Source organism: Pinus tabuliformis, chromosome 4_1 (genome assembly GCF_031772625.1).
Source record: "Pinus tabuliformis cultivar Carrire ecotype Pingquan chromosome 4_1, CPIR1, whole genome shotgun sequence".
In the NCBI taxonomy this organism is placed as follows: Eukaryota; Viridiplantae; Streptophyta; class Pinopsida; order Pinales; family Pinaceae; genus Pinus; species Pinus tabuliformis.
Window position 1 is genome coordinate 239,632,535 of NC_142303.1, and position 23,711 is coordinate 239,656,245.

Genomic DNA, 23,711 nt, shown 5'->3' on the forward strand with positions numbered 1-23,711 from the left:
AATACCCTGACGGAGTCATGCGGCAACATAAGCATCACTCTACTACTAGCGAGCCTGGTCAGTACCCCATCAGAGTTACTTGCATAACCTCTTTGTGCATAAAGCCTTTTTCTTCTTTCTCCTTATTCATTTTTCATTTTTTTTTCCAAAAATTTTCACTTTTTCATTTTTTTCATTTTTCATTTTTTGTAATTGTGCATAACACTTATTCATTTCAGAGACGAAAGAGGGATCATGACTTATTGAGAGAAGAAGAGGTTTTTCCTTCAAAGAAGTATTTTTTATATACCTCTAACGTGCTTGTTAAGGTTTCCCCCTCACCTTACTCTACTTGACTGAGCTGCCAAGGGTTAACCCAAAAACAACAGACTAGAGTAGGTGACACTAGTTAGCATGCAAGCATTGTGTTTTCACCATGGTTCACTTTGAACGGTATGTATTTTCCATCAACATATCATGGACTGAAGATAACAAGTTCTTCATATAGAGGAAAGACAATAGGTAACCAAGTATTGATAACTGAACAAGTCCCTTTGTACTTTACCCAGCTATTGTAGCGGCTACAACCACCCTCCAAAATTCTTCTTTAGCTTTGTTTTGGAGCCTCCGTACCAACCTTTCACAGCAGCATGTCTTGCTTTGTCAAGTACACAAGCTCCAGTGATTTTCTTACAGAAAGATAGCCTGGTGATCAAACCTTGATTCATCCCCCCCACAGATGGTTCTTTCGGACTTGGTACAACAGCAGGCTAAACAAATCCTTCAAGAAGCTGCACAAATCTGGAAGGAAACCATCCTTCCCACCTGTTAGGGCCTAAATCTACCTGAGGCTAAGAAAGGTAGAATCTAGGGTAACATCAAACCATGCTTAAGCTGGTAGCTAGCCCTACCAGATCGAGAGAGGGCTCTCTCCTGGTCAATCTCGAAAAGTATGGCCAATAAAGCTTGAGATGACTAATGTAAAGACTGATTTTAGGCTTGGTATGAGCTGTGAGGAGTTTGAATGAATTTAATTTTGTTTTACTAGATCATATGTGAAAGGCAGATTTGGGTCCGGGGAATGGACACAGTCTTGTAGAGATCTTTATGGGGCGAGGTAGGCAAATTGATTAGTACTTCAAATTGAGTGAGATGGAGAGATTTAATACTGGTGAGGAGTTGGAGAGGGCATCAAAGTCTTAGGGATCCTCTTCAAACAACTGAAAACATTAATAACTAAACAAACCCTAGGTAGAGCACTGCAACTTCAATGAATTCTACCTTTAACCTTGTTTCATTTAGTTAAGATGAACATAGAGAGATGATGGCATACATAAACACATGTAAACTTGCAATGACAAAAGGAAAAACAATACCAAGTCAAGTTGCCACAAGAATCCCATAAAGTGCTGCAGACCCTGGTCTATTCCTTTGCCAAACTACAGATATGAATGTACAATAATGCTCAAAGCATTCACAAGAGTCCAACCTTTACCGATCATTAAAAAACTACTAGATATAGGCAAAAAAAAACTCATTCTAGGCTTTAGGGGTTGAATTCATGAGTTTAGGAGTTGTTTCAACAAGATCTAAACTAAGAACTGAAAAGTAGGCAGTGGAACAACTTGCCTCTAAAACCTAGGAAACTGATTCATTCAGTTGCAAACTACCTTTTCATGATGTATCTACCTCTATGAGTGAAAATTTAGCATATTTACATCATAATCCATCAATTTACATCAAATTACATCATGAGTTTGACTATTAGAGAGAGAAAATGAGAAATGAGAAAAAACTAGGTGAAAAACAGAGTTTTTGGGCCAAAATCACAAATTTTGATCCTGTGCACCACACCCCTATCCCTGTGTGATGCACTAATTTGTAGCTGATTTTGGAGGTCTTTCTGTGCACCAAATTTGCTCTAAGTGGAAATTTTGGAAAGGTCTACCTGTCTACTTTCTAGAACAACTGGAATTTCTGAATTTGGTGTCCATTTGCCCCTCCAAAAATGAGTTCTCTCAACACTGCTTCCTGTGTGGCCAAAAAGGGGCAGAAAGGGCATTTTTGAGGTGTTTTTGACCCTTTTGGAAGCTCAAAACTTGACAAAATTTCTTGGCCATGTGTGAGAATTTATATTTTTTTCCTGAGGAATCCAAAAAAGCTGAGTTTTCCTCCAAAGGAGGTCCCTAGCAAAAGTGTGTGCCAGGTGGCGCGGTGCACCAGGCAGAAAAAATTGTTTTTTACTCCAAAAATTCAAGGTTTGCAAAAAGTATCCAAAATTTCTTGAAATTTGGGCTGAGTATCCTACATCAAGTGCTGTGTTGGGCTAAGGAAGCCTCAGCCAAGATCCAAAGTTTGTCTTGCTCTTTTCTCTTCCTCAATGCTTTCGTCAACTTGGCCTTCAAAGTCCTAATTCTTGCTTTGCAAGCTTTGTTTCTCACCACGTAATGGTAGGCCATGTGCCTCAACATCTTTTTCTCTCTGTTGGCCTTCTCCAACATCTTTTCCAATTGCATGTTTGTCCTCCCAAGCCAAGATTCATGATTAGTTTCAATTCCCTGTTCAAGTGGTGTTAACCTGGTTTTCCTCCTCTTGGCAGCTTGTCGATTTGCCCTTGTTTTGGAAATCCATTATGTTTGCTGATCCTCTAACTGTTTGTTCCTCTACTCTAGATAGTTGATTATCCACTTCGCTCTTTCGAGGTTGAGAGACAAGTCATGAATGTCATCTTGCTGCTCCTGAATGATCTCCTTGAGCTTTGAGCTCAAATCAGTGCCATCATCTTGAACGAGAATGAAATCTGCCTCTCGACCTCCTGAAGGTCCCTCATCATGTAATGGCTACTTACCCTTGTCTTGTACCTACTTTTTTGTTGAAGGAGATGAGACCCCTTCCACCTGGAGTGGAGATAATACTCGTTTTGCTACTGCCAACAATCTTCTAGTGCCCTTTTGGTAAGTGACAAATACTAGCACACTAGTGGTTTGTGTTTCATGCACCTCTTGTTGACGTGAAGGCTCTCTTGCCTCATGAAAAATTGATGGGAGCATTGAGGACCTGTGAAGACCTCATGTGAAATGAAATCCTACCATGAAACAATCGGTAAACTAAGCTGATGCAAAACCACAATTTGATTAGTGAAAAGTAATAGATGTTGTTATACTGCTGATGAGGAGGCTTCCTTTGCACCAATGTGGTCATCTTCTCAATATTCCGGCAAATGAAATAGGGCAGGTTCATCATCCTCAACCTAGTGAAATGCATCAACAATCTAATATGATAGGTGTGTAAGCGAGAAAATCTGCCCTCACAGCTGAAATATTTGATTATGAGTTTCATTAGGCGAGCAGATGTGTCCTGTAGGTACCTGAAGGGGAAGACCCTACTGACATGTCTTTGAAGACTAGCCTTGATACAAGGCTCATAATGATCTTTGTCCACTAGCTGCCCTTATTCCACTTCTCACCTACATTCGGAATACCAGTTGCTTGAGCTATAGTCTCAAGTGTCAAGGTGAATGTCACACCTGCCAAATTGACCTGGCCATTGTGAAGATGAAGAACAAAGAGTGTGGAAAGCTCATAGTGGTATTTGACTCTTTCCACCATCTCACAAAATTGATAATAAGATTGATGTTGGAAGCATGTCACAACAAGAGGACAAGACAACAGTTTAGCAAGTGAAGTAGGCTCCTCTCGGTTATGTTTTCCACTCTTGTGAGGTCTCCTTGGTGCATGAATTTCTTTGGAGGAGTCACTCACTATTTCCTCATTTCTATCATAAGAAGAATATGACTCCATGTTTGCCAATGCTTGAGTTTTCTTAGATGAGTATGAAGAGATTTTAGAGTGACAATAGGTATTTGCTGCTAAAAGATAGGGATTGATGATAAGGAGTGTGAAGGGACTGTGAATGAGGGGTTGGGGATGCTGTTGGTTGGGTTTTTGGGGAATGGAAGGGTTTGGGGAATAATATTTAGGGTTTAGGGTTGTTAATTAGGGTTTGGGATAAGTGAAGGTAGGGATTAGGGTTATTGGTTTTAGTGATAGGGGGAATAAGTATATGTAGTCGAAAATGGAAGGAAAAAAGAGGTGAATAAAATGTAGTGAGGGGGTGAAAATGGTAGGGTTGGGTTTTAGACAGCAAAAAATAGTGATTTGTAAACCCTAGGCAGTTTCTTTAACAAACTATGCAAGGAACTAGGGTTTAATTATTTCCCTATTGAAACACCATAAATACTAAAGCAAACTCATGCATTGGCCATATGGACATGTTGACTTACTTGTGAAATGAGGAATTTGTGATTTGGAAGCTTTGGAGGAAGATCTGGATGATATTTGGGCCTTGAAGACTGGTGCACCGCGCCCACTGACAGGTGTGCGATGCCTCTCTGGTGTGTTGCGCCAGTTATAAATTTCAATGAAAACTAAGTTCTGTGTGTGCCGCGCAGGCTAGGTGCACCACCCCTTGAACCAGGTGCGTTGCACTTCAAATTTTCACTGTTTTGAATGCAAAAAATAGGCCAGCAGGTAAAGAACATGAGGGAAAATTTATAATATGTCACTACCATCAGATGATCCATGACCCTGATAGAATGTAGATGATCAGATGAGACACCTAACATGCAATGCAACAAGAGAATTTGATCACTGATGAGGGATGAAGATACCAACACTAACATTGGCTCCAATGGGGATGGTAGCTCCTTAGAGGTGCCAAGAACTACAAACCTCTGGAAAGCAGAAAATGCCTTCTTCCATTGGGCTATGGAGTCAATAACTTTGAAAAACCAAAACCAATATCTTGACTCAATTTCAAGACTGAAATCTGACTCAAAACTGACTCAATTTCAAGATTGAAATCGACTGAAAACTTGACTCAAACAATCCAAACTAAAACTAAAATCAAACCTTCAGTTTTATAGTCTTCACTTTGGGCCCCAAACTGAGTGAATGATAACAGTACACACTTGCGATGAAGGAAATAAAATGGTATATACAATGATACATATGACAACAGAAAACATTTTAGAGATGGTACCATTTCAACAACCGACCATTTACCGGCCCACCTGGACAATCTTATCCATCCATTTCTTTCAACAAGAAATCATTTTGACCTCGGTATCTAGCAATTCTAAAAGGTCCTTTCCATAGGTTCTTGAACTTGTCGTGCTTTCCTTTGTCTTCGTTTTAGACATCCCATTGCAACACTATGTCTTCAATTTGAAACTTGTCCACCTTTGCCTTTTGATCATATATCTTCTTGATTCTCTCCTGCAGCTTGAAGGTATTCTGAAAAACCTCCTCTGTAGTTTGTTGTAAATGGATCATTTAATTGATTCTCCATTGCAAATCATCTTCCTCACTGCCAGCTTCATGCAGAAGTTTAACAACCAGGACTACAAGAGATGTAGGGAAAACCATGTCAACACAATACACGATCTCGAAAGAGGACATGCCTATTGATTTTTTCTGACTTACTCTATCTTCCCATAGCTCATTGACCAATTTCTTATGCTAGCTCTTCTTGTTTGTTTCCATCAGCTTTTTGATAATGTTAACTAATGATTTATTTGAGGATTCTGCCAATCCACTACCTTATGGATAATATGTAGTTGAGTGCCCCAAGGTAATTTGATATTTATTGCAAAAATAAATCATCTTTTTAGATTTAAAAGCTGATGCATTATCAATAATCAGCTTATTAGGACAACCAAAATGTGACAAAATATTGTTCTCAAGAAACTGAATTATTACGGAATCAGTGGCCTGCCTAGTAGGAATCGACTCAATCCATTTAGTGAAGTAGTCTGTCACTGTAAGGATCCACTTATGCTGTGCTGAAGAAGTAGAATGGATCTCACTAATGAAATCTAAACCCCATTGCTAAAATGGAGCACTTCAACCCGTATGAGTGGCAAAGGCTGTAATTTTCTATTACCTTGAAAATTTTGACATTTGTGGAAGCTTGCAATAGTTTTGTACACATCAATAAAGAGGGTTGGCCAATAATATCCCACTCTCAAAATTTTATTGGTTGTTGTCTTCCAAAATAGATGACCTCCACAATATCCCTTGTGAAAATCATCCGTAACCTGTTTTACTTTTTCTTCAACCAAACAATTTAGCAAGACACCGCCAGGATCTTTCTAATAAAGTGCATTATTCATTATACAAAACTTGGCAACCTTTAATTTCAGGGTCCTACTTTTGTTCTTAGCCATTCCAGGTGGTGGTGAAAGATGTTGGAGCACATTAAAAAAATCTAAATACCAAGGAGAAAGAAGAAACATTTTAGATACTTGAACAAGTGAACTTTTATCATCCTCTTCGGACATAACAGCAATGAGATTTATGTCCAAGGCATACAAATTAGACTCCGCCATCAGTTTGGCCAGCCCCTATCCTTCAATGAGCTTTGTCAGTTGATCTCCACATCATATTCTAACAAAGTTGCGATCCATTTGCCTCTTCTCCCTTCCGGATCTATTAGCACTAAGACATCTTTAACGATAGCATTAGGAACATAAGAAAGGATGTGAGAATGCAGAATATAAACTTGAAAATATTTCAATGCCTTTACCAAAGCAATAGCTTTCTTTTCAATAATATTGTACTTTAAAGTTGCATCCCTTATTTTTCTAATAAAAAAGCAATTGGTTTCTCAAGCTGGTCTCTTTTCTGCATTAAGACCACTGCCATAGTATGATCTGAAGCAAATAAAAAAAAAAAAAATCTTGGGAATAATCCAGGTTGATAAAAGTTGATGCTGAAGAAAGGGATAAATTTACCAAATTGAAAGACTTGATGGCTTCCTCGGTCCACTTCACTACACTATCTTTCTTTAACATGTTTGTGATTTCCCTTAAATGTTTTGCAATATTTGGCACAAAACGATGTAAGAAATTCATATTACCATTGAATGCTTGGATCTCCCTTTTACTTCATGGAAAATCAATCTTCTGAATGGCTTCCACTCAAGCTGGATCAATTCGGATGCCCTCCTTGGATATGATACGACCGAGAAGCTTGCCTTCATCCATGGAAAACAAGCTCTTCTTTGGATTGAGAGATATGCCATACTTTCTACACCGCTGAAATACAATCATCAAGTGATAAAGTTGCTCTTCATCTGAATTAGAAAAAATTGTAAAATCATCAAGATAAACAACTAAAAATACATCTTTCTCATTTGCAAATGCGATATCCATAGCCCGCTGAAAGGTTTCACCAACATTCTTCAATCTGAATGGCATATTGGCATAATTAAAAGTTCCCCACGGAGTGGTGAATGCTGTTTTGTCTCTGTCATCCTCATGGACCAGAATTTGGTTATAAATGGAATACCCATCGAGTAGCGACATGCGAGATGCTCCAACTAATCTTTGAAGTATGTGATCCATCTTGGGAAATGGATAGTTATCTTTCAAAGACACTTTATTCAGATTTTTGAAATCAATACATAATCGAATCTCACCTGTTTCCTTGTGCACGGGCACCAAATTAGAAATCCAATCTAAAAATCTTATGGGAACGATTATACTAGCTTTGTACAATAAATTCACTTCCTTCTCTACTAAGGGCAGCAACTTTGGATTTATTCTTCTTAGCTTCTATCGAAAGGGCTTTTGATTTGGCTTGAGCGGGATGATGTGCTGAATTATACTCTTATCATATGCCTTCAAATCTGAATAGTCCCAAGCAAATACATCAGTAAATGAAGATAATAAACTAATGTATTTTTCCTTTACCTGTGAAGGCAAGGCCTTTGATAAATTCACCATTTTAGGATTTTCTGCTGATCCAATGTTTACATCCTCAACTCCTTTCTCGGTTGGTACCAAGCTCAGTTTCTGGGCTACATCATCTTGATCAAACAAGTCCTCTAAAGGTATTAGGCCTTTAGGAATGACATTGTCCTCGAGCTGAAAAAATTCCATCTGATTTACTTCCATATCCACTTCACCATCATCATGCTCTCCATCGATAGAAGTGTTTTTGTATTTGCCTTCATTTTGCAGAAATTCTTAGATCTCTTTATCATCTTGAAACACCTGCCAATAGCTTTTATTATCAAGGACAGTAGGGTGATGTTTCACATGAATTTCAAAATTATTGTTTGAATTCATCGAAATTTTCAAATTACTTGGAACTGTTGCAAGAGAATCTGCAATAACATTTTGTACACGAGGGACACATGTCAAAGTGTAATCTAGAAGCAATCTCAAAATATCTAATACCGCGTTATGATAAGCTCGCATGTGAGGATGCTTAGCTTGGTATTCACCTTTCACTTGCTTGATAACTAACACATAGTTGCCATATACTGAAATTCTTTTAGCATTTAGCTTTTTAAGGATTTTCAAACCAACAATTAAAGCTTCATATTCAGCCTCATTATTTGAACAATCAAAAGCCAATTTATACGAACAAACCCTTACATTACTTGGAACTTTGTTTGGAAGAAATGTAGGGCTGCGTATCCAAATGCCAATTCTAGCACCTTCTCTATCTACTGCGCCATCAAAATCCATGCTCCACAAACTGGCTTCATCCTCCAAGTGCTGAAACTCTTTTTTCTCTTCTTCTTTTGCTTGCTGTCCATCAAGTTTTTTCTGCTATCAGAAGGCTGATTGCTCAGTGGTACTATCAAGCTTTTGTCTTTCTTGATCTAGTACAGCTCTAAAATTTTCAATGATCTCTGGAATATCTTCTACTTCAACTACTTGACTATTTACATCATTAAAACTATTAGAATATAGAACAAAAGATTCTAAATTAGTATGTACATAATTGATTAGATGATTTAGAGGTTTCTCCTTGCTAGTGATCATGTACTTCATCTTTTTCTCCCAGTATAATTTCCTCAACTGTCTAAACACAAGAATAGTAGCATAGGAGAAATCAAGCTGCAATGTACCTTTGAGTTTTTCTCCCAAGATCTGGAAAGAAGAATACCAAATCTAGGAGGAATATCTGCCACAACCACATCTATCAAAACATTCTTCACCGGAATCTAATCTAAAGTGACAACCAAATCTTTAATAAGCCCAATGCACTTGACCCTACCAGAATCAAAGGAATATAGATCATGGTACTTGCGAGTGATATCTAAACCCAAGTTTTCCATGATTGCTTTAGGCATGAGATTATGAGAGGCTCTTGAATCAAACATGGAATTGGGCAATACATAATCATGCAATCTAAGGCTGATGTAAAAAGGAGCTACATCACTGTCCTCAAACTGACCTTCTAATGCTGGCCCAAAGATAAGTTCGGGCTGATCATCCTCCACATTTACCATATCAGATAATGGATCCAAATTCAAAATTTTCGACACCTGACCTTTATAGCTATTGTTTTTCATTAGTTCCGTCAAAGGAATTGACACTTTTAACTTAGCAGTTTCATTTTCTAAGCTAAAGGTTGATGTTTTCTCTACCTCTTTGACTGGAACATCCCTTTTTCAGTCTTCTCCTTTGATACAATTGGCTGACTTGATCTTTCATTTGCTGATTGTGTTTTGCTGGTGGTAGGATCAGCTGTCTCCTTTCCATTTCTCCACACTATTGGAGAATCGTTCTTTGGCGGTGACACTTCCTTCCTCTTCTGAATTGGATTGATGGGAACTTCTCTACTCTTGAGTGAATATTGTTGTTGCTAGGCTGTCAAAGAATTCATGTATCCCCTATGATATTCATCAGACTCTTCTTCCATAATTGTTTCATTTGTCAAGATGAAATCTTCATCTTTTGGTACAGCTGGGCTTTCTGAATACTCTTCATCTTCAGTGATATAAATGGGCAGATCATCAGGTGTAAAAAAATGATTCTCCTCACCAATTATGTTCTCATCATCATCTGATTCCGAACCATGTACAAAATTATGTTGTAAGGGTGTCTTTACTTGTTGTTGTGTTGCTTGGTCTTGTGCTCTATTAGGCCCCTATACTATTAGTGTAACCCCTTATTGTTATTAGTACAACTCCCTTATTATATTGTTGTACCCATGTAGTCCCCATATTGTTACTATTGTGCCCCATAGAAGCCCACTATTGTTATTATTGTTCCCTTACATTATTATTGTTATGTCGGCTCTGATTATATTATGACTCCTTAGACTCCTATATATAGAAAGGAGGTCTTGTCATTTGTATCATCAAATAATTGTTCATTTATGTAATGTAAAGGAGGTTGCCCCCTTGTTATCAGGAAAACTAGTGTCTATACAGAGCTGCTAGTCCCACTAAGGCTGGTAGCTACCTTAGAAACAAACACACTAAAAACTACTTTCATTTTCCTTTATGAGAAATAGATAAGAGAAGAATAAGGAGACCAACCTCTGTCTTGCGCTTGGTTCCTTGCTTGATTCCTCTCTCTTCTGGTAGGTCTTTGCCACTCGCTTCCTTGTCTACCTAGCTTCAAAGAATACCTGTAGAATCAAAGCAGCATAACACTATCCAAGAAGATAGATCTATTATCATAAACAATATAGGATCAGATGTACATTGACCACACAAATGCATAAATCATCAATCATACAAAAATGTGGAGGAAAACTTGAATAGCTTTATTGATAATCAAGAAAGAGCAAAGAGGATTACAACCAATTGTTCTGACCCAGCATCATCCTCTCACCAAGAAAGCCCTTCTTCACCTCATGAAAAGCTTAGACCACCCAACACTATGATATTGCACCAAGAAACCAACAACACTTCCTTGCAAGATACAAAATTCCAGCCTCAGGATCTTTGGGATGAGGGATCCATATATAGATGTCTGCAAGGGAGGTGAGTCAGCTTTTGAGATTTAATTAGTGTCTTCTCTCTAGTAGTTCTTGATTCCACTTGGAGATTGATGATCTCTTACTCATCCCTGGTCGAATTCAGAGAGGCAAGTGTCACAGGAGAAGTTTCTGGAAGATTCCATGCTCCTCCACCCTGCGGATTGACCCTGCCATTTGTCCCTTCTCACCCATCACACCCCATAGAAGGGTTTTTCAACATGCATTTCACCTACTGTGTGTATTCAGGTGGGATGCAACACACTTTGACTATGGAGCAGGTGAAATGGTCCAGTTTTGACCAGTTCTGAGTAGTTTTTCATGGAGAACTTCTGGGAGATGCTGTAATCAGTTGACCTTGTTCTTTTAGGGGTTGGAACAACACCTTTAGGGACTTAGGAGCCCTTGGTTTATGGACATTTATGCTTGGGGTTGCAGTGCCCAAAAATGTCTATAACACCCCTCGAAGAGGCTGAATTTTGAGGCGTTGATCTATCTTTTCTCTCTTTTTCTTGAGCTGGTTTCATAACATGCTCTTTGTTCTCGTTGCTTGATTCTGAATTGTGGTTGTTGCTGAGCATGGAAGTTTGGATTTCTAACTTGTGCTTCAGGCTTATTAGAAATTGTGACCCTATCAAACATCTTCTCGATCTTGTGAAGAAAACGATTTGATGAAGAAGTTTCCTCTTTTATGGTCACCTTCTTTTTGGCCTTTTCTCTAGCTCTCTTGGCAAGTGGATTTGCCTCAATGCTGACAGCAATTTTATGCATGTCCTCCAATGTGGCTGGATCTATTTCTCTCAATTGATATGCCATGTCAGGATTGAAGCCATCAGGAAATTTAATCAAATCCAAGCCCATAGGTGGATTTATATCAGCATGAATTGCATTGTAAACAATATTGAATCTGACACAACAATCTTGGACACTTTCACCAACATTCCTCTTGATGTTCTCATATTCAGAAAGAATTTGAAGAGGGTTTTTCTTTACCTCCCAACGATCCAAGAATTGTCTCTGAAGAGCAGCCAATGTAGTGATACTCACAGCTGGCAAAGCTCTGAACCACTTTCACACTTCACCTCCAAAATTTTGCACAAATAATCTCATAGTCACATTTTCGGCATCAATCTCATGAAGGTCAAAGAAATTTGTCATCTTATCCAAATGATGATGAGCTGTGATACTTTGAGGAGTGCCATCAAACAATGGGATTTTGCTTTGGTAGTTAGCGGGCATGGCATCCAAGTTTTGAGGCAACACAAGGGGTGCATATTGGGCAACCATTTCTCTAGGTGGATTTATAATTGGCCTTGGGGATGTAGGAGGAGTCAAAACAATGATGGAAACTGATGTTGTAATTGGTGTATGAGATGTCGAAGGAGGAGAGGAAATACAAGATGTTGGAGGTGTTGATGTGTTTGATGGAGGAGATGAGAGAGGAGGTCTCTGATCTGATATAGTGGGCTGCACGGGAATGGTGGGAATAAAAGGAGGTTCGGTAGGAATTTCTGAACCAGATGCAATAGCAGATGAACTGAGAGTTGTAGATGCAGATTCTAAGAACTCGGGAATGTTTGAAGCCACAATGGAAGTTTGAAGATTCAAGATATAACTGTCAATTGATCTATTTTCTCTTTCAATTTCAAGATCTTTAACAAACTCTAGATTTAGGACAGTAGAACCAACAGCTCTTTTAGATTTATTCTTAAAAAATGACAGATCAAAATGTTCATCAAACTCAAGATCTTCAAGATATTCAAAAACAACGGGAAATGAACGAGATTTGAACACAAGAATCACAGAACTTTCTTGTCGGAGAATTCTTGGGATGAGATTTGGGTTTTCATACACAAGAGGAGGATCAGGATTAGGATTGGCCCTGGTGTATCATCTGGAAGCTAGTGTGTTGAATTATTCCCAAAAATCAAACGGACAAAATCAACTTGTTCAGCCTATAAAATTCTAAACTCATCATCCAAAGTCTAGAATTGCTTAATGATACTGGGGTAATCGTTTAGATCAGATGTTCAATTTATAAACTAGACTGGAGATTGACTGAAGCAGCATTCATCTACTTTCGCTAATGCAAAGCAAGACCATTTCAAAGGCTACCTGGCTAACTTCAGGCTCCATCTATAGTCTGCAAAGCAAAACAATGATAATAAACTTTCTTCCCCAGTATGGTCACCAATATGTTAGGTCCTAAATCTACCTTAGGCTGAGAAAGGAAGAATCTAGGGTAACATCAAACCATGCTTAACCTAGTAGCTAGCCCTACCAGGTCGGGAGAAGGCTCTCTCCTGGTCAATCTCGGAAAATATGGCCAATAAAGCTTGAGATGACTAATGTAAAGACTGATTTTAGGCTAAGTATGAGCTCTGAGGAGTTTGAATTAATTTTTTTTTTTTTGCTAGATCAGATGTGAAAGGTAGACTTGGGTCCGGGGAATGGACACAGTCTTACAGATATCTCTATGGGGCGAGGTAGGCAAATGGTTTAGTACTTCAAATTAAGTGAGATGGAGAGCTTTAAGACTGGTGAGGAGTTGGAGAGGGCATGAAAGTCTCAGGGATCCTCTTCAAATAGCTAAAAACATAAATAACTAAACAAACCCTAGGCAGAGCACTACAACATCAATGAATTCTACCTTTAACCTTGTTTCATTTAGTTAAGATGAACAGAAAGGGCAGAAAGGGCATTTTTGAGGTGTTTTTGACCCTTTTGGAAGCTCAAAACTTGACAAAATTTCTTGGCCATGTGTGAGCATTCATACTTTTTCCTGAGGAATCCAAAAATGCTGAGTTTTCCTCCAAAGGAGGTCCCTAGCAAAAGCGTGCGCCAGGTGGCGTGGCGCACCAGGCAGAAAAACTTGTTTTTTACTCCAAAAATTCAAAATTTGCAAAAAGTATCCCAAATTTCTTGAAATTTGGGCTGAGTATCCTGCATCAAGTGTTGTGTTGGGCTAAGGAAGCCTCAGCCAAGATCTGGAGTTTGTCTTGCTCTTTTCTCTTCCTCAATGCTTTCCTCAACTTGGCCTTCAAAGTCCTAATTCTTGCTTTGCAAGCTTTGTTTCTCGCCAAGTAATGGTAGGCCATGTGCCTCAACATATTTTTCTCTCTGTTGGCCTTCTCCAACATCTTTTCCAAGTGCATGTTTGTCCTCTCAAGCTAAGATTCACGATCAGCTTCAATTTCTTGTTCAGGTGGTGTTAACTTGGTTTTCCTCCTCTTGTCATCTTGCCGGTTCGCCCTTATGTTTTGGAGCTCCATGATGGTTTGCTGATCATTTAACTATTTGTTCCTCTGCTCCAGATAGTTGATTATCCACTTGGCTCTTTCCAGGTTGAGAGATAAGTCATGAATGTCATCTTGCTTCTCCTGAATGATCTCCTTGAGCTTTGAGCTCAAATTAGTGTCATCATCTTGAATGAAAATGAAATCTGCCTCTTGACCTCCTGAAGGTCCCTCATCATGTAATGGCTGCTTACCCTTGTCCTGTACCTGCTTTGCTGTTGAAGGAGACGAGACCACTTCCACCTCGGGTGGAGAAAATACTCGTTTTGTTACTGCAAACAATCTTCTAGTGCCCTTTTGGTAAGTGACAAACACTGGCACACTAGTGTTTTGTGTTTCATGCACCTCTTGCTGATGTGAAGGCTCTCCTGCCTCATGAAAAACTGATGGGGGCATTTGAGGACCTGCGAAGACCTCATGTGAAATGAAATCCTCCCATGAAACATTCAGTAAACTAAGTTGATGCAAAACCACAATTTTGATTAGTGCAAAGTGATAGATGTTGTTATACTGCTGATGAGGAGGCTTCCTTTGCACCAATGTGGTCATCTTCTCAATATTCCAGCAAATGAAATAGGGGAGGTTCATCATCCGCACCCTAGTGACATGAATCAATAATCTGATATGATAGGTGTATAAGCGAGAAAATCTGCCCTCACAGCTAAAATATTTGATTATGAGTTTCATTAGGCGAGCATATGTGTCTTGTAGGTACCTGAAGGGGAAGACCCTACTGACATGTCTCTAAAAACCAGCCTTGATATAAGGTTCATAATGATCTATGTCCACCAGTTGCCCCTTATTCCACTGCTCACCTACATTCGGAATACCAGTTGCTTGAGCTATAGTCTCAGGTGTCAAGGTGAATGTCACATCTACCAAATTGACCTGGCCATTGTGAAGATGGAGCACAAAGAGTGTGGCAAACTCATTGTGGTATTTGACTCTTTCCAGCATCTCACAAAATTGATAACAAGATTGATGTTGGAAGCATTACACAGCAAGAGGGCAAGACAACAGTTCAGCAAGAGAAGTAGGCTCCTCCCGATTATGTTTTCCACTCTTGTGAGGTCTCCTTGGTACATGAATTTCCTTGGAGGAGTCACTGACTGTTTCCTCATTTCTGTCATAAGAAGAATCTGACTCCATGTTTGCCAATGCTTGATTTTTCTTAGATGAGTATGAAGAGATTTTAGAGTGATAATAGGTATTTGCTGCTAAAAGATAGGGATTGATGATAAGGAGTGTGAAGGGACTGTGAATGAGGGGTTGGGGATACTATTGGTTGGGGTTTTGGGGAATGGGAGGGTTTGGGGAATAATATTTATGGTTTAGGGTTGTTAATTAGGGTTTGGGATAAGTGAAGGTAGGGATTAGGGTTATTGGTTTTAGGGATAGAGGGAATAGGTATATGTAGTGGAAAATGGAAGGACAAAAGAGGTGAATAAAATGTAGTGAGGGAGTGAAAATGGTAGGGGTGGGTTTTAGACAACAAAAAATAGTAATTTGTAAACCCTAGGTAGTTTTTTTAACAAACTGTGCAAGGAACTAGGCTTTAATTATTTCCCTATTGAAACACCATAAATACTAAAGAAAACTCATGCATTGGCCATATGGAGGTGTTGAATTACTTGTGAAATGAGGAATTTATGATTTGGAAGCTTTGGAGGAATATATGGATGATTTTCGGGCTTTGGAGAGTAGTGCGCCACACCCACTGACAGGTGCGCTGCGCAGGCCAGGTGCATCGCTCTTCAAATTTTCACTGTTTTAAATGCAAAATCACTCCTATGCTTCGAAAATGCAGCTTGCACCTGCTCTTATTCACATTTGGACACAAATGAGCTTCCTTGGCATGAAAAAACTTTATATACCAATGGTTCTAATTTTTTACTTATGAAAACCCACTCTGCTAATGTTGTTTTTCATTTTCTTTTTAAAACTCTGTTTTGAGCAGCTTGTCTTACTTTTTGCCTTTGATGGACTAAATTCTTTGACATTTTGTTTATTTTGCAGAAACTAGAGTGCAGAGGCTTGGAAAGGTGACCAGGGCTGCCTCTTGAAATTATTACATATAGAAAAATGAAATTACATGAAATTTTGTACATAAAACATAAAAAACTCTATTTTTCCTCAAAACAGGTTTTTGAGGGAAAATCAATCACTGAGCATGTGATTATTGAAATTATTGTTGCTGAGACCTTATTTGACCTCCTCATGCACCTGCTAACCATTATTAAGTGTTGACAAGACCTTATTGACAAAACCCTAGACCTCCTGAGACCTAAAACCCTAAAAAATGACTTTTGCAGATGTAAAGGCAAAAATGACTTCAAATGACCTAAATGTAAGAAAATGGGCTAGCAGGTAAAGAACATGAGGGAAAATTTATAATATGCCACTACCATCAGATGATCCATGACCCTAATGGAATTCAGATCATCGGATGAGACACCTAACATGCAATGCAACAAGAGAATTTGATCACTGATGGAGGGATGAAGATACCGACACTAACACCTCTAGAAATTGCGCAATCTTGACTGGCAGCTTGTTGGGCCCTAGAATTGTGCAATTCTGCTCAACAAGATTCACCTAGAAAATTTCTTAGTCCTTCCCAACTGGGCTGCTCAGCTTAGAATTTGCACAAATCTAGGCAGAAGTCAGTTGCTTTGCCTAGAAATTGTGCAAATCTTCTGAGCAACGAGCCCAAATCCCAACCAGAAATGCACATTTTCTCCTAGCAGTTGAGTGACCTCTTGCATGTGTAGCTGAGTTGACTAGTTTCCTCTGGGACTGAGAAAAACAGGCTTGCATGCATGGGTTGCTTCTCCCAAGGCATCATGCAAAGTCATCCCTTGTTTCAGGGATCTATTTTTGGCAGTTGGAGGTTACATGCAGGGATCATTTCAAAAGCCTCCAACCAAGTGCACTTTCCCTAGATTTGTGGCATCCGTGTCACAACTTCAATTTTATCAAAAATCTTCAACCAGACACTACAGAGCTCATTCATCACATCAACCTTACAAATCTGACCTCCCACATCGCATCTAGGAGTTTTCGGCACATTTAGCTTAGTTGTTTTGGGGTAAGACCACTTTCCATGTCTTGTGTTGCATTTCTAGCGCTTTTTGTGTTTCTCTTAGTATGAACATTGTTTGCTTGATGTCAATGACTGCTTTTTGTCGTTTTGATACATACTAGCCTATACAAGAACTGTTTCATTTTTCATTAGCAACTCTCTGTTGTAACATGCATGAAACTGTTTTTCATGAATGGTCGTTGATTCAGTGACTCGCTTCAATCACATGCATGCTGTTTCTTTTTTTGAATTTGTCATTCACTATTTGCATGCACAATCATTCACTTATGCTTACACTTAGTATTTCCATGCATTCACATTCACTTTCAATTTCAGTTGCCCATCGGCAAGTCTGGGTAGCCTTGGCCCATACTTCGCCTCACCAAGACAACATTGCACAATCCTGAGAGGGAAGGCTCTGTCTTCCTCTCAGGAAATGTGCATTTCTGCCCAATGGTTGTCCTCCAGTCTTGCAGTTCACAATTCTAAGGGAGAGTGACTGTTGGCCTAGTGATCTGATAATGAGATCTAAGATAGTTAATAAGGTATTGCAGACTCATGTGCATGGATTTTCCTATGTTATTTTATGCAATGGATTGATCAAATTGTGAAATACATAGACGATGAAGAAGTAAAAGACTATAATAGAGAAACACATAAAACAAAGCAAGTTTAATAAGGAGTTCACCTAATGCTCCTGGGTTACATCTCCTAGCCCAGCCTTCAATGGTGGCCTCTCTATTATGTCTTCAAGCAGATTTTTTATAACAGTATGAGCTCAATTTGAGACTCAATACACAACAGATATAACAGTAAGAGTTTGCTTGATCCTCTCAATATTTCTCTGAGTACAAAGACTATCTGAATCACTCTTTATCTTTGTCTTAGCTCTGTCTTAGCACTGCTCGCTATGTCTTCTGTTTGTTATGGATTTAAAGTGAAAACTATGCTGTCTGTTCATTTCAGCTTCTCGGCTTTCAGTCTCTCCATTCTCTATCCGCTCAGACCCCTTTGTAAGCATTAGAAATTATTGCTAAACTCTTCTAAGGGTGGTGGCTATATGTACTGAAATAGAATGGTTATTGGGCCTCTGAAATCCTTTGGAATGCCCAAAAATGATCGTTTCTTTGTTTTACATAGAGAACGTTGTAACACTGTGAAATTTCGTTGAAACACAGCTTATTTCAGACTTCAAAGTCCTTAAATCTGGTCTATTCCTCTATCGGGTCCATCCTCATTGCTATCGCAAGTCGCTTCAGCCTTGCTCCTGTGTATTTTTAAAATACATTAAAATTGTGAAAATGCATTAAAAATGGCTTTTCTCCAGACTTGAAACAATATATAATAGCCTTAAGGAACCCTTTCAGGTCCGGCTTATCGCATCGATGCTTCACCCCTTGTATTTCCTTTAATGAACGAAATACGCAAAATACATTGGAAATGCCTTTTCTGTGGATCTCAAATCTTATGCAATAATATTTATATAACTGTCGGGTCTGGTTCATCGGATTGCAGATGTGTATGTGTATATGCCTTGCTCCATAAGGTTTTTCTAATTGTGATATCGCGATGTGATTAGTTACAATCGCATATCGCTCATGCCCCTGGCCATTGCAAGTGCTCTTTGTAATCTCCGATAGCGATCGTGCAATGCAACGTCAGCCATTGATCTACGCGCATAATCGACGGTCCTAAATGACTCCACTAGTCACCGTCGCAAGTGTTATGTGTTCTGTGTCGATATCCGCTGATTGCCTCTGCTGATTGCGATCCTCTGATTAGATATAGACTACTGATCAACCAGATATGACAGCTACTGTGCATTCACTTGTTCAGACCTCCGATACTCTTTTTTTCACTATTTTCACGTGTTTTTGGCCTCCCGATAGTGTTTTTCCACCATTCTAAGGGTTCTTCATACATGATTATTTTGATCTTTGGCATGGTTTTATAAGATTTTGAAGACTTAGAGAGTGTTCTTGGATCCATTTGGATCAGTCTTCCTACTGAAAAAGGCTTTTGGGCCACCAAAAGTTGGTTTTCATGCATCGCTCAAGTGAGGATACGACTGCCTCACTTGCCCAATCTCTATCAACTTTGCACTACTGGGTTTTGAACCTTTGAGTCCAATTCTTAGGTACTCAACATCCCCTCTACATGTAGTTCTCACCTTCTTGTCCAGAACTGTATCTTCCTGCACCTCATTGAGATATTCAGGCAACAGATCATCAATAGAAGTCAATTGACTTTGCTCTTCGAGATCTTCAATTAATGAAGGTTCAAATAATCTTAAGTTTTCTACATTTACCATTGAATAGATGTGCATGTATGCTAGGAGGTCAAGGCAGAAAGCATTCTCACCAATTCTCTCAAGTACCTTAAAAGGCCCATACCTTATTGGCTTCAGCTTCTTTCCTTCACCTTGCATTCTGTCTTTACTGATATACAGCTAGACATGATCAACAACTTGGAAGCTGTGCTCCACCCGATGTTTATCATGCCTTGCCTTGTACTTGGCTTGGCTCTTTTCCAGCTGTTCCTGCACTACCTGGTGAATTTCTTGGATCTTTTCAATGAATCTAGTTGCTTTGTCCACATCATTGTGTCCAACAACTGCTATGTCTTTTTCAAAGACAAAATCCAAGGGAGACCTTGGTATAAAACCAAAACAGGTCTCAAAAGCAGATCTATGTGTAGAAGAATGTTTAGCACGATTGTAAGCATGTTGCACATAACATAAATGTTCATCCCAAAGCTTGGGATTCTTGCTGCAATAACCCCTAAGAAACTAGATCACTGTCCTGTTGACTACCTCTATTTGGCCATCTGTTTGTGGATGAAAGGTTGTGCTTTACTTCACTTTGGTGTCCATTAATTCCCACAGAATTAACTAAAACTTCCCAACAAATCGGGAATCTCGATCAGAAACTATGGAAGTGGGTAACCCAAAATGCACCCAGACATGCTGAAAGAACGATTTCGTTGTTTGTTTATCTATAATCTACCTATTACAAGGTATTAAAATACACATTTTTCTGAACTTTTCCACAATAACATATAAATAGTCATGTCCCTTTCTAGATTTTGTCAATCTCCCAACAAAGTCCATTGAAACACTTTCCCAAGGACGGGAAGGAACTGGTAGTGGAGTGTACAAGCCTAGTTTTCTATTGCTGGGATTTCTTTTAGCACACATGGTACACCCTCTTACATATCTAGAAACTATTTCATGCATTTTTGGCCAATAGTAGTATCTTTGCAGCTGTGCAACCATTTTACTTACACCAAAATGACCTGATATCAGAGAAGTGTGTGCTTCCCTAATTATGTTAACTCTTTTAGTTTGTGGAATGCATTGCTTCCCCAAATGATACAAGAGTTGGTCCTTAACATAATAATCCAATTCTTCTACCTTTTTGCCATGACATAAAGTTGCATCTACATCCTTAAAATCTATATCTTGAGCATAGTGTTCAACGTAGATTTCATGCATTACCGAGTTATGCTTAAGTATAGTAGATGCATTTATAATTGGTCTGGATAACATATCTGCAACTTTATTGTGTATGCATTTCTTATATTTGATGACTAGATGAAACTGTTGTAGAAAACCCATCCACCTATACTGTCTTGATTGCTGTAATTTAGTTTGTGAGTGAAAATACTGAAGTGGCTGATGATCAATATGTATGATTGTTTCTTTGCCAATTAAGTAATGTTTCCACTTTTTCACACTCTAGACTAATGCATACAATTCTTTATCATATGTAGGATAATTAATTAATGCAGAATTAAAAGTCTCAGAATGGTAGCACATCGGTTTACCAGGTTGCATCAACACTGCTCCCATGGCATAGTCACTGCCATCGGTTTCGATCTCAAATGGTTGTTGAAGATTTGGCAATGCTAGTACTGGTGCTTTACTAATTTTTTCTTTCAAGGTGTTGAAGGCTTTCTATTGTTTGCATCCCCACTGAAACACCTTGTTCAATCTTGTTAAAGCATGTAAGGGAGCTGCAATTAAGGAAAAGTTAGCAATAAACTTTCTCCAATATTGTGCTATTCCTAAGAAGCTTCTAACTTCTGTAGCAGACTTAGGTTTAGGCCAGTTTACAATGATTGCAAACTTAGAGGGATCTATCTTCAATTCACCACCCCCTACAATATGACCCAAATAATTCAAAGATGTTTTGGCAAATTCAAACTTTGATAAGTTAACATAGAGATTTTCTTTTTTCAAAACATCTAGAATCTGCTTTACATGCTTAAAATGTTCTTCCCATGTTTTACAGAAAACAAGAATGTCATCCAAATATACAATTACAAAATCATCAATAAAAGGCCTAAGTGCATCATTCATAACTCTCATGAAAGTGGTAGGAGCATTAGTTAAGCCAAAAGGCATAACTAGCCATTCATACAGCCCTTGCTTTGTTTTGAGAGCAGCCTTCCATGCATCTTGCTCTGCTACACTGACCTGATCGTAACCACTACGCAAGTCCAACTTGGAAAAGTAGACATCTTCTTTCAACTGATCTAACAGATCATCAATGCGAGGAAGGGGATAACGATTCTTGATCATTATTTTATTTAGTGCTCGGCAATCAATGCACATCCTCCACGAACCATCTTTCTTCCTCATCAACATGATTGGAGATTCGAATGGTGATGTGCTTGGTCTTATGAAACCTTTCTCGAGTAGCTCCTATACCCGCTTCTTGATTTCTACATTCTCTAAAGCGGATAACCTGTACATTCCGATGTTACGCAATGGAGCATCTTGCTGTAAATTAATATCATGTACAATTTCCCTTTTGGGTGGTAGACCTTTAGGTTCTTGAAATAGGATATCATATTCTGAAACAACTTTTTCTAAATCATCTTGCTGTTTAGCATCACAACCTAGAAATATATTGGTTTTATCAAGTTTCTTTTCCTTTACAACCATCAATAAATATTGCTTGCATGAATTTACAATTCTTTTCATCTGCCCTGAGTTTATGAGAGTATAATTATTCTTGAGTTTATGAGATCTTACAATATATTCTATTCCATCTTTGGTTAGTTGACACTTATTTTCAGCTCTATAGAAAATGGCTTTTCTATCATACAAGTAAGGATTTCCTAAAAAAATTCCACAAATATCCAAGGGAGAGATAGCTAACTCAACCTCATCTACAAATGCTGACCCAAAAGAAAACCTAAGTTTACATTGTCTAGTCACTTGTAGCTTTTCTTTATCACATACCCTACCTAATAGATATGGCTTCTTGTGAGGTGTCGTTAGTAGTCCCAATTTCTTTACAATTGCTTCAGAAATCAATTTTTTGAGTTTACTTGTGAGCCACTATCAAACAAAGTATCAATTTTTTGATGCTTGGAAATAACTCTAATATGAAAAATCTCACATCTTTTCCTCTCATTTTCATCACTATCAATAGTTTGTGCAGAATTACTAGTAGATGCTTCAGAATGTTTACATTTTATACCTATGGCTACGATTGTTGTTTCATCACCCGAGTTTGACCCCAAATCTTTTTGTATGGCAGCATCAATCTTCTTCATCTTGCCATCGAATTTCTTGGGTTTCAGCTCTGGATGCAAAGACCAGCAATGTTCATCATCATGTCCACCCTTCTTGCAGTGAGTGCATGAAGGTTTGGCCTTTTGTACAACATTTGCCTTCCTTTCTTTCCATTTCTGCTTCCTCTTTTCCTTGTTCTTGCTTGCAGTGGGTTTCGATGATCCCTAAATTTCTAGGTTCACATTCTTGCCTCTAGCCTCTAGATGGGTAGCCTGAACAGATACCTCATCTATGCTAGTAGGGTTAAACATGAGAATGGTGTGCCTCAAATAGCTATGTAGACCACCTATATACTTCAACAAAGTTTCAAGTGAGACTAAAGAAATTCATAGAATTGGATCTCTTTTTCTAAATTCTTGGGTGTAGCTTTGTACACTTTGCCCTTTTAATTGGCCAAGAGTTTTCCAACTCATCATAGCTTGCTACATATAAGCTAGTGGATAGAATTGTTTTTTAATTGCAAAAACAAATTCACTCCAGACAGAAAGAATTTTACCATGCTTCTTCATGTCAGCTTGTGTCCTGCCTTCCCACCATACCAAAGTAGTTCCTCCAAGGCATAGGCTGGCCAACTAAATTTTACTCCTGTCTGAATCAATATTCTGCACCCTGCAATATACATCAATCTGTTTAATCCAGGTATCTAGCTTCTCTGCATTTAATTCTCCATCATATAGTGGCAAATCGAATTTAACATCTAATTTAATCAAAGATGTTTTCTTCTTTTTATTTTCAGGGCTATCAAGAGGTGTGGATAGGGGAGCCTCTTTTCCTTTCCCTTTTCCTTCAGAATGGCCATCTGGAAGAGATTATTATGTTCCTTTGTCTTGTTTGGAAGTTGATGAATCTTCACTTTGACCTTTATTAAATTCTCGATACATTTCTTCTACCATGGCCATCTTGGCCATGAAACTATCCATGAACTGAGAGTCTAATTCCAAGGGATTTTCTTCTGCCATTTTCCTCCTAGGATAGGCTCTACCAAT